The sequence below is a fragment of the Capsicum annuum genome, chromosome 10, assembly GCF_002878395.1.
Source record: "Capsicum annuum cultivar UCD-10X-F1 chromosome 10, UCD10Xv1.1, whole genome shotgun sequence".
NCBI classification, from domain to species: Eukaryota; Viridiplantae; Streptophyta; class Magnoliopsida; order Solanales; family Solanaceae; genus Capsicum; species Capsicum annuum.
The window spans coordinates 41,569,322-41,582,312 of NC_061120.1; positions in this window are offsets into that span (position 1 = coordinate 41,569,322).

Below are 12,991 nucleotides of genomic sequence, written 5' to 3' on the forward strand. Positions count from 1 at the left end.
GGCACTTAAGCCAATACTACCAAAATTACTATTTCAAGATTACTAGAATAACCCAAATAAGATTAAGCATACTAAACATAATTTCAACATATAAACCACATCGCAAACCTAGCATACTATCATATCCATGCTGCAAATTAGCTTAACCTAAGAAAAAGGCAATAGGGTTTTAAAAGGGTCATAAATATTCCACCTTACAAGTTCAGAAACATCATCTAATTCCCCAAACAACAATAATAAATACTAAATTTTTTAATTCAAAATCAATCCTAACATTCATATTCATATGCCATACATAACACACATCATCGTTGAAGAAGAGTAGGTAGAAACCTACCTCAAGGCCAAACAACAGAACCTCACATCATGCACCATATGCTCGTTTTCACTTCATAATCCTCAAAATACCATCATTCCATCAAAAACATAATCTATTCATCAATACGATTCTAATGATACCCATATTGCACTATTGTTCTTCGGGTCCAAAAATGACATCAGAAACCCCAAGTGAGTCCAAAGTTTGAAAATTGCATTTTCGAGGTCATCCCGATGCTCATACATTACCAAGGAATCATAACCCTCAATTAATGGGTACAAAAAAAATAAAATCGGGGATGATTCAAGCCCTAATTTAAATTAGGGTTTTGGGTCAAGAACTAAGAAATTCACCAAAAAAGTGATGAAATCTTACCTTAATCCGGATGATAATCATAATAAAAGATGTTTACCAAACTCCCTAGACACCCACAAGACTCAATTTTGAGTCACCAAAAATGAGTCAAAAATGGTGAAAACGTGGCCTATAGGGTGCTTAAATACCCCTACCAGCTTTGGAGATTCCGCAGTCGCCATCCGGGCACCAGATGACAATAGTCAAAAAATTATTTTTGACCCTCGAAACTTATTCAGAACCTAAATAACATGGTACAATAGTGAAATTTGAGTGTAAAACACATTTTAAATCCATTGAGATAATAAAAACATTCATCCAAGATCATTCAGCAAAAAATGGGGCCTATACCTATTGTTCTATTTTTTTAAAAATTTACTCAATAACCCAAAATAAATTCAGAAGCTGTAGGACCTGATCTAATAGTCTCCCTAGTATAAAATTGATGTTTTGGACGTGATGGAGAAGTCAAATTTCTGATTCGAGATCATTTCGACCAAATGTGAGTCCCACACGTATATTTTCTTTTTACTTTCCAACCAATAGGTGAAAACGAGCTCGGATGTATTGGAACCCTAACCAAAGGTTTATCTAGAATAAAATCCATTATTTAGATCATTTGGCACAGCCTGAATTTGCATCCAAGATTGTTTTACTAATGTTTTTACCCGGTGGCATTTGGGAACAATGAAGACTTCAAATAGGGAATTGATTATAAAAACCAAATGAACTGCTCAATAATCGAACCATCAATCCTATCAAGGCATAAATGAATTGTGGCAAGTATGGAGAATTCAGAAAATGATCGGAAGGGTCATTACAGTGACCTTAGATGAGAATTCTTTAAGCGTCATTATGTTTCGAACATAGATTTTAATCCTGGGGACCCTAAGTCTGGGTACCAAGAATTTTGTACTCATTCAAGAATATTGGGTAGATTTGGTAAAATATGGAACTATGGCTATCCAAACAACTTTTTATCTAAACAACATCGAATAGGAATTTTATTGGTTAATTTGTGTTCGGAATATCACATTTTGTATGGTAGCATAGTTAATTTGTGTGCATGGGGTTTCAAATGAATCTCGAGAACCCAGTTGAAGTCCTTTGGGAATTAGGAATTTTCCTGGTGTTCAACACCTGGTGCAGGTCACCTTTCAGCTTTGCATTCGTGAAGGCTTCATTGCATTTGAAACTCGTTCTTTGTTATAATACCCTGAGACTCTAACCAATAGTGAAACCATTACTCAAGCTCATGAGAAGTAAATTATAGTTTTTTGGTTGTTTTTTTAATCAAGGGTGATGTTTATTAAGGCCTCAAAGATTTCTTAGCGATTAGTTCAATCAAAACATCCCTTATCGATTGAATTCTGAAAAAGGATTTTGGCGTAGCCAACTTCAAACGAGCATATATCTTGCTACCCTAAGAATTTTTGATCTCATGAACCATCAAAAGATAGATAATTTAATTAGATTTCCAACAATACCAATTTTACCCAAATCCGATATCGAATCCAAGAGTTATGCCCATTTTACTTCATCATGTCAGGCTGGAAAACTAAGTGACGACATTTGGTGATAAGCCATCACAAGTGTGATGATCGTCAGCCTTGGGCAGATTTCCACGAGCACGGACCATAAGCCTAGGTATGTCCATCTCCTTAGTAAATACCATAGTCCTACACTCTTTAACCATACTTTCAGATATCCCAGGAATAAACTTGCTCATCCTACACCTGCTATCAGCCATAATATGAGGGGTATAACTAGCTAACTGAGTAAACTTAAGGGAATACTCCGTCTCACTCATGTTTCCCTACCTCAAGTTGATAAGCTCTAATACTTTAGCTTCCCCCAGCTTCAATGGGAAGAATCTATCTAAGAAGGCTGTAGCAAACTCCTCCCACTCTAAAGGCCCTGCATTTAAGCCTCTATCCCTTTTCTACTTTATAAACCAGGTATGGGCTACATCTTGCAGCTGGTAAGCATCCAATTCAGTACTCTTACTAGAATTCACCCCCACAATGTTTGTTATATTCTGAACCTTGTCTAAGAATTTTTGTGAATCCTCTTCAGATTTAGACCCATAAAATAGAGGAGGATTTTTTCATGTAAAGTCTCGAATCCTAGTTACGACAGTAATGGCCACTGGGTTGGCCGGGAGAGTGGTTGGCTGAATATTCTGAGCCATTATTGAGTAAGCTAGAGTAGTGAATGCAACTCTTTACTCTGTATGAGAAACATGCTCATTCAGTGGATCTTCCTAAACTGGCATAGTAGCTGGCCGGTTCTCATTACTTCTTCCATTTGTCTTTTTTCGTAGGCATTTTCTATAAACGGAAGGGTGAATTGATTAGAAAGAGAACTTAACATAAGATCATGCTTAGTTGCATGACATAAACACTACAAGAAAGGAAACTTTTCTTAAAAATCCTTGTAGCCTCTTGTCCATAAGTGTTGCATGCTTCATACCCACACAAGACACCACTTGATGCGGCTTTTATACTTCTTAGGACACTATAAAACCTTAGGCTCTGATATAAATTTTGTAACGCCCTGATAGTATACCCTAGGCATCACACATTGTTTACAGTCCCAAGGGACAATAAGCTAAGCCATGAGCTAGTACCTACTGTGAGCACTGAATAAAATTGATAACAGTAGATCTCATGCAAAATTATACTGAGGATTGCCATAATGTTTTGAATCATAGTTCTGATAAAGTTTGTAAAACAAATATGAGAATACTGATATAACTTCTGATAATACTTACTAAAATGTAAAAACTGACTAACTGTCTTTACTAGTCTGAAAAGTCTCTATTGATTGACTATGGATCTGATGGGACAAAACCCCAACTAACTCTGACTAAATAAGAAAAATACTAAAACTAATAAAATAATTGAGATAAATAAACCATGTCCTAAAAATATTATGAATCACCACTGCTACGCCTAATAATCTAGAGAGTCTATGCGTAATTCTAGAATTGAGCATCCGTACCTATGATATGATACATCATAGCTCAAGAAAAGAGTATGCAATCAGTACTTTGAATGTACTGGTATGCTAAATGAGGTAGGCTATTATGCACGGTTTCATGTATAGGAGTAATAGCTAACTGAATAAATAAAATGAAGTACTATATAGAATGCATGAAATTTGTAATTACTGAGAAAATATGACCAAGAATAAAACATGTTCTCGATATAATCTATAAACTGAAATACTAAGTACTGTTACATGATTAACTGATATCTATATGCTATGATCAACCAAAACTAAAACTGAATTACTTAGCTGATTACAGGACTAAGACTGTGGGAGCTATCATCTAATCGACATACCCCAATGAGAAATTTAGGGTCCAACTTATGGCCCCAGTTGGAAGGGTGTCAGTATCGTGCCACGGGTACTATCACTGGTTGTGTTGATCCACTAAAGTTTTGTCTCGAATGACTAAGGGTTACCCTCAACTAGAAGGTAACCAAATAAGATCAACCATAAACTGGAAGGTTAACATCTCAACCTATGCTAGCTACGTAGTTATTGAACACAGGGACTGCAACTATAGGTCGCACCCTCAACTGGAAGGTGAGCCCCCATCCCTGGGTTAGTTCGGTACTAAATCCTACTCCTAACTAAACTGACTCAGTATAATGAACTATTGTAAGCTTAACTGATTATGATAAATGACAAAACTTATGACACTTTTTATTTATCTGAACTATTCTAAAGATATTGAGGATAAATAAATATCTATGTTTTTGGGTATTCATAACACCCAATAATCAATTACTAAAGTAGCAAAATAGCACTAAAACTATGGGGACATAATATGAAAGAAATTATCCAAAATTCATTCTTGTAGGTATTTCATCGAACAATTGATATTCATAGTGCAAGCTAAGAATGAGAATTGTTTAAATCTTGTAGTAATAGCATGATTTCGACATCAACCTCACTAATTATGGTTTAAAATAAAAAAATAACATTATAAAAATGTGTGAGGTTTACTAAAAATGAAAATTTCATGTAAAAATTATATATAATCACAATTCATGGGTTCGTGGTTAAAAATCATAATAACTTGTAAAAATTATATCTTTTAATTTAAAATTAGATACTTGGACTCCATGGGTGGAAGGGACCCATGGATGAACAATTAACATACCTGAATTAATGAATTCGTGAGAGTTCTTGTGGTTTTTCTTGAGAATTGACCTTGAATCTTGAAGGTTAAAGTTTTGTTCTTGAGAGATGATTACTTTCTTGGAGAGTAATTATGACAAATACAAAAATGCCAAGCGGAATGGGGAAATAGCAAGCGGTCCCTACAAATTAAATACGTGGAATGACAACCCCAATTTTGGCATTTGGCACGATATGGTTCTTATAACATCAGGTCACTTTAAAAAGGACAATCCTCAATTTATCGAACGGCATGACGTAGTGCTATCACATCGCGCCGCTGGAAATAGATAATTCTAAACTGGAACTTTGGCGTGATGCAACGCCATCGCGGTAGCCTACTGACACAAAATTTCCCCTTTCACGATGTGGTGTTATCATGATAGTCCACTGGAAAAGTACATATGTAATTTAATCCATCCCCGCGATGCGGCCTTATCACGTTGAGCCATTATTTTTCACTAAAAGTGCCATAACTTCTCACCCGAGTATTAGATTTGGGCTACATTTGTATCGTTGGAAAGGTAATTCAATTTCATACAATATGGAGGGTCTTGATCTTGAAAATTCTCAGTAGAATAAAAGATAAGCTTGTTTGAAGTTAACTAAATCAATAGTCTTCCCAAAAACTCAATCGATAAGGAATATTTTGATTCGTCAAATAGCTGAGAGTTATTTGATGCCTTAATATACCTAAAACTCACTCATAAAAAACCAAAAATCTATAATGTATGTTGAATGAGCTTAAAGTATGGATCTAATGTAGGTTTGGATTTTTTGGGTATTACAATACTGGAGCGGAAGTGAGTTGAGTCTTCAACTCATGAAAACTTTTCTCGTAAGAATCTGAACACTAAAACTTGGCTTTGTTCTGATTCAATCAAGACATGGGGATGCAATAAAATAAAAGCTTTCAAAAAACCATCTATAATAGCTATCAAAACTACAAAACTCTTAATATCTGATAGCGAGATGGGTATGGGCCAGTTCCTCACTATTTTGGTCGTTTAAAGGTCAACTCTAATTACATCATTGAAAATAATACTGCTAAGAAAGCTACTGATCTTAGCTAGAATTCGCACTTACTGAATTAAGCAAATAATTGATTAGCTTTAAGGGTCCGCAAGATAATTCTCAAATGGTCAGTGTTATTATTCTCACTATGGGAATAGAAAAAAATATCATTAATGAAGACTATGAGGAACATGTCCAAGTAATGCTTGAATACTCTTTTCATCAATTCCATTAAAGTTACAGGGACATTCGTTAGCCCAAAGGAAATAACTAGAAATTTAAAGTGACTATACCGAATTCAGAAGCCAGACCTGAGGTTTATCTTAGAGAAATAACTGGCACCCTAAAGTTGATCGATCTTATCATCAATTCTGGGGAGTGGATACTAATTCTAAATTATAACTTTATTCAACTGATAGTAATCGATGAACATTCTGAGAGAACCATCTTTCTTATGTATGAACAGGATTGGGGCTCCCTATGGGGAAACATTGGGCCTGATGAATCCATTATCTATGACATCATTAAATTGCTCTTTCATTTCTTAAAACTCAGCTGGAGCAATTATGTATGGTGGAATAGAGATAGGCTGGGTATTTAGAAGGATATCCATACCAAAGTCAATTTCCTTTTTGGGAGGAACACCGGCAAGGTCTTTAGGGAAGACACCTAGAAATTCCCTAACTTCTGAAACTAACTCGAGACTATGGGTCTTAGAACTATAGTCCTTGACTTGAACAAGATGGTAAACACATCCCTTAGATATCATCTTTATCACTCTAAGATATGAAATAATATAACCCCTAAGTGATGAAGTACTACCCCTCCATTCAATAACTGGTTCATTGGGAAACAGAAACTGAATGACTATATTTCTGCAATAAACTGGGGCATAACATTAGTGGAGCCAATCTATACCAAAAATTACATCAAAATCAGTCATTTCTGCTCCACGGCCTCAAATAAGTTGACTTTTTGGGATACAGTAACCAGGAAGTTCCTGTATAACTACCTGACTACAATAGAGACACCTACTTGAATAGACACTGAGAATGGTTCTACTAATGTTTCAGGACTGACGCCACACTTAACGTTTATATAAGGAGTCACAAAATAAATTAAAGCTCTATTGTTTATTAAAGAATAAACATGAAGATGATATCCTTGTAACATACCCATAACTACGTCATGAGAACCTTCCTTATCCAGTTAAGACAAAAGCGTGTATAACTAGTTCTGGTATCCCTGCTAGGTCAGAGGACCTACTTGTTCTGCTGAAGAGTTAGTTTAACCCTGCTTGTGATCATTCCTACCCTTCCACATACATATAAGGCACTCACTCATATTATGGCCTGACTTACCATATATGAAACACACATCATTTCAAGTCCTGCATTTACCTGGATGATTCATATTATATTTTCAACAAAGAGGATCAGTATGATGACTGTTCACGCTAAATTAGGACTTTGAGCTTGGCGCTCTATCCTGATGTCATTCCTGATCTTTGGAAATGGCACACTAGCTGAAGGTAGAGATGGGGCTAAAAATTTCTAATAGAACAGAAAATGGTTACCACCCCCTGACCTCGACTATGAAAAGTTAAAACTATTAATTCTGGCTTTCTTATTCTATCTCTTTTTCTCATTAAGATTTTCACTCTTAATTTGCTGATAATGAACCATAAGTCTAGATAAATCCATCTCTTTGATAAATATTTTGTCCTACACTCCTTGATGACATTATCAGATACACCAGATACAAACTTACTCATACCATCATAGGAGCGTACCGCACTAACTGAGTGAAATTAATCTAGTACTCCTTCACATTCATATTACCTTGTTTCAAAATGATGAACTACTGCACTTTATCTTTCCACAACTTTAACGTAAAGAACCTATCTAGAGATTCCATGGCCTTAACTCAGCACCCCTATCCTTTTTCCACGGCTTAAACCATGTGTAAGATACAACTTGCAACTGATATACAACTAACTCTGCATTCTCACTCGACTTAAACCCATAACATCTGTCACTTTCTGGACCATATCAGGAAACTCCTGAGGATCCTCCTCAAACTTGGATCCCAAAAACAAAGGGGGATTCATACATGTAAAATCTTGAATCCCGATTGCAATTGTATTTTCCATTATATTAGCTGAAAAGCAGCTTGCTGATTATTATAAAAAGCTACTGAATGAGATAAGGTAGCAAATGCATCGATAAACTTGGATTGAAAGATATTTTTATTTAGGGGATCTTTCTGAATGGACGGTGGTGCAGGACGATTTATGTTCCTTCTTTCATTGTTTCTTTTGGGAGGCATTACCCATAAATGAAATGAAGTATGAGTTAGAAAGAGAGTTTAAGTAAAGATCATTCTCATTCCTACGACATAAATACTTAAAGAAGGGAAACTTTTCCTTTAACATCTTGTAGCCTCATGTCCATAAGTGTGGCGCGCTTCATACCCATGTACAAAACTCTACTCAAAGCAAATTTTAGACTCCCTAGGAAACTTTAAAACTCTGGGCTATGATACTATACTTTTATCATGACTAGGGTCTGCCCCCCAGTCAAAACAAAGATGCTTACAATCATAGGAGACCATAAGCTAACCCATGAGTTAGTCCCTACTGTGTGCACTGAATATATGTGATCATAACACCCATGGGGAAAATTAACTAAGAAGGAAAATATAAATCTGAATACTAAAATACCAAATCAATCAAAAGCTTGAAACATCTGGTAAAAATTGAAAGTAAATGACTTACTGTCTAACTGACTGTCTGAACGTCTAAAAGCCTTTCAATATACTGAGGAGTTGATATGATAGACACCCAACTAACTCCGACTGACTGAATAAAATGAAATACTAAAAAAATATAATAAACATAATATTTCCTTAATGGATAAAGAATCACCACTACAGTTTCTGGAATACACTAATCTGTCTAATGACAGTCGAGAAACTGTGCATCCTTAACTATGATATAAGACATCAGAGCACAAAGAAGAGTATGAGTTCAGTACATTGAATGTGCTGGTATATGAAAGGAGTTTAGGCTGATATACATGGGGTACTATGCTTATGAAATAAGGACTAACTGAATAGCATAAGATAACTGAACATGAATGCATGAAAACTATAATATCTGAGAATGCAAGACCAATCATAAATCTATAATTTGAAATAAGTCTAAAAGTTTAAAAATTGTATACTTTATAACTGAATAAATAAAAGTATGTACACTTTGTCAAGCAAACATGGATTGAGAATTCATTGAAAAACTATATTGATACCGTGGGAGCTATCATCTAACCAACATAAACCATTTGATTATTGTGGAATCCAATGTTTGGCCCATATTGAGGAGGGTTGTTCAATCCATACATCAGAATATAACCTAAATTGTAGCGATTACTAAAATGATATCCCAAGGGATAAGGGTGTCACGCCTAACTGGTGTGGTACCCTTAAAAATCTACGGTGGTGTCATTGGTCTTGAACTTAGGTACTTCTACTAATGTCTTATCCCTAACTAACGGTGGAGACGCCATCCCTATGTTCACTTGGTTCTAAATCATACTCCCAACTGAAAGACACTTAAATACTAGTTGGTGCATGTGCTGATAACTAATAACTTATAAGATCAGGTCATGGTATTCTTAAATTAAAAATGCATATGGATTCAAGGGTAATTATTAACATATAAACTGATAATACATATCATAAATATGAATATCCGAGTATACGGATAAGATTCATGGATTAACTGTCCGAGTACTTGAAAAGCAGAATTTTTGTAAATCAGATAGGTATCGGATGTTCATAACCCACCAGTACGCAATGAGTATAAAATACGATATTAAACATGAAAGACTGTATTAAGTGATTACGATTCAAAGACCCAAACATGACATTTCATTAAACTTGTGAAAATCATAAATTTATGCATGAGACTATCATAAACATGAGGGAAATAATAGGATTTCATGGCTACAATCATAACTTGGGGAATTTACCCTGAATCATCTAAAAATGATAGGGAAATTAAAACATTCAAATTATGATGTGACTTATTCCGCTTGAAAGCACTTATAATCATCACTTGAAACAAAAATAATAAGTTATTCATGGAGATAGTTCAACTTAAGCATGTAAAACTGATGATTTAAAACCAAAAAGGGTTCTGGGTCCATGGGTGAAAGGAACCTATGGATGAACATCACACATACCTCACTGGGTTAATTTGTTAAGATTCTTGAGAATTTCTTGGAGATTTGCAGCTTCATTCCCTTGATGTCTTATGAGAGTGTTAGGGTTTGTTCCTGAAGAAAATGAGCCTTCTTTTGAGAGAATTTAGGATTAAAAGAGAAAATAATGCTCTTTGGGATCCCCAATCTCATTTATGGACAAATTGGGTGAAGGGAAAAGCCCCAAATAACCTTAAATGTCAAGAAATAAAAGATGGGCAGAATAATAAGGTGGCAGAGTGGGCTTGGAGTGAGCGATTCGGGCTTGGTATGGTTTACTGGAAGGGGCGACGCCAGCTTTACAGTGGTGCACTAAAGGGGTCGGTATGAGCTTATCCTAGTGTTCCTACTATTTTGGTGATCAAAACACGCCCCTACGCTCGTCTACAAATTATTAAACTCACCCAAGACATAATTTGAATAACCCGAGTCATGAATCAACTTAAACTTTGATATTTCGAGGTTGGGAAGGTCAAAATAAAATCATAAAAGTTTAGGGGCCTTCAAAATAACTAAATTCCAACACTTAAGCTAATTTCTAAGCTTTGGACTACTTATGCATGCAAGTGAGAGCTGAAATGAGCTATAAATTTTATGGGGTATTGCAAACTAAAAAAATTATAACTTGGTGGACTCAAGGAACCAAAAAAGCATAGTAATATAATAAGATCACTCAAGTAAAAAATAGCCCAAAAATATAACCTGGTTCACTCATTGAATCATTAAATTCCCAATATTGTGTACACACATGCCATGGATCTTATAAATACCCCTAGCCATGTTATACAAATTATGGGACCAGTCAATGTACCAAGTGACTGAGATAACTAGTGTCTTCCACCTTTATCCCAAATTAAGAGTTATATTACCCTTATTTCCAAACCCTATGCTCTTTGGATCCAGTGATTTTAGTAATGACGGAGCGGGTTATAACAATAAGTATAATTTAACCCATTATTTATCCTTAAATTATGACAATAGGAAGACTAGGACCAAATATACTAGATCATTAATACTCACACAATGATTATTAATTCTTATTTTAAAACTATGCTTACTTAACATTACAAAAGAGTTTTCAAGAATTATACTGAGCTAGTTTATTGTGATACTCTACGTAATTTAGCGCAGCTCAAACTCACATGAGGCCTGCATTGACAAGAGCTTATGAGTACCCCATGATAAAAAACTCTTCAATATATCAAAAATTTATATATAAATTCGAAGGGAAGAATAAAAAAAAAATTCCCTCGAAAGTGGACAAAGTCTAGTTGTAGCAGGAATATTCCCTCAATCATAGTTCCCCTAAATGTCACAACACGAATCACGGATTGTGATGGCGCCTACTTTACACAAAAATAGATAGGATAACCTTTACTACTCAAATATTCATTTAAGTATGAAAATTAAAAAAAAATTATGTCAACAGTATAATCCAATAACCTATTTAAATAATTCTTAAGTCAATCCAATAATCATGCTGACTCCTAAATAAGTCCAATTTAATACATTTTCAAAGTAAATTTTGTATGTAAGACAACAAAAATGTAATACACAAGAGCTAGCCTTAATCAATGAAAGAGCACTAGATAAGGAACAAATGACTCTAATACCTAGCATCCATGTATGACTAAAATGATGAGTGTTGTTAAAGAATAATTATTTTGTACCTAGAGAAACTCCAATTAAAATTCAACTTATCTATATCACCAAATGAGATATAGTAAGTAAAGTATATGTACAACCACACGTAATAGTAGGTATTATCAGATAACTAGGATAACAAGGACATAAAAACATACAGAAAAATGAAAGGTGATGATAAGCATACAGGTTTGATAACTTAGCATATTTTACTTACTTTAATTAGACTTATTACCTTACATTTATTTAACCACTAATAATTTACCCTTTTAGACATGACTAACTAACTACATTCTATTAGTTAATCTAATTGTTAATTTTATACACTTAACTTATTATAGAAACTGAAGATGCTTCTCTTTCTCTCTCTCACACACATATTAATCCTTTTTCCAACAAATCCTTGCTTCCTATTTTACAAAAATTAACCATTGAAATTACAACAACAAATAAAATTTTCAACATCATCAACCTTTTGATAAGAGACACTAGACTATCCATCAAGTTTATAAGTATATAAATGGGAGAGCAATATTTATTCATAATTTAGGATATGCCTTATATTTACTTTTTTTCCACAATGCCAAATCACATCTTTGATACCTGGTGAACTCAAGGAACCACAGTATCTCATCAAATAATCGATCAACACAAGGAACCATGATACATCATCAACTCAACTCGGTCCTCTAAAGGATCCATATACACTTTAAGAACATAAATGTTCATTCAAATGCATATGATGAATATAAGTATGAAATATGTACAACTTCTGCTCCTCTTCAAAACTCATCACCATTAATATCGAAAATGACCCAACCTATCTTAATGTTAGGGCATCTACCTAGACCTACCCTAGATTCGAAAACTATAGTAACCCATTACTCAATAATAGTTTGAAGGTTACTACAATAGTCACTCAGTCAAGTTATGTCTATCATATAAATAGTTAATCACTATTCAAAAATCATTGTTCAATTAATTCTTTTCATAACTTATTTTAATACATCACATACATAAAATAAATAAGGTAAATAAAGATAGGTTACACCCAAGAATGTATCCTAAAGTGGTGTAAGAGCACTAGACAAGGGGTACAGACATCCATGATACATTATCAATAGTTGTTGAGTGATTGAAATTGCTACTATAGAATTTCCAACAAACCTACAACAAGGATATACCATTTTGAAGGTATACTAAATATAGG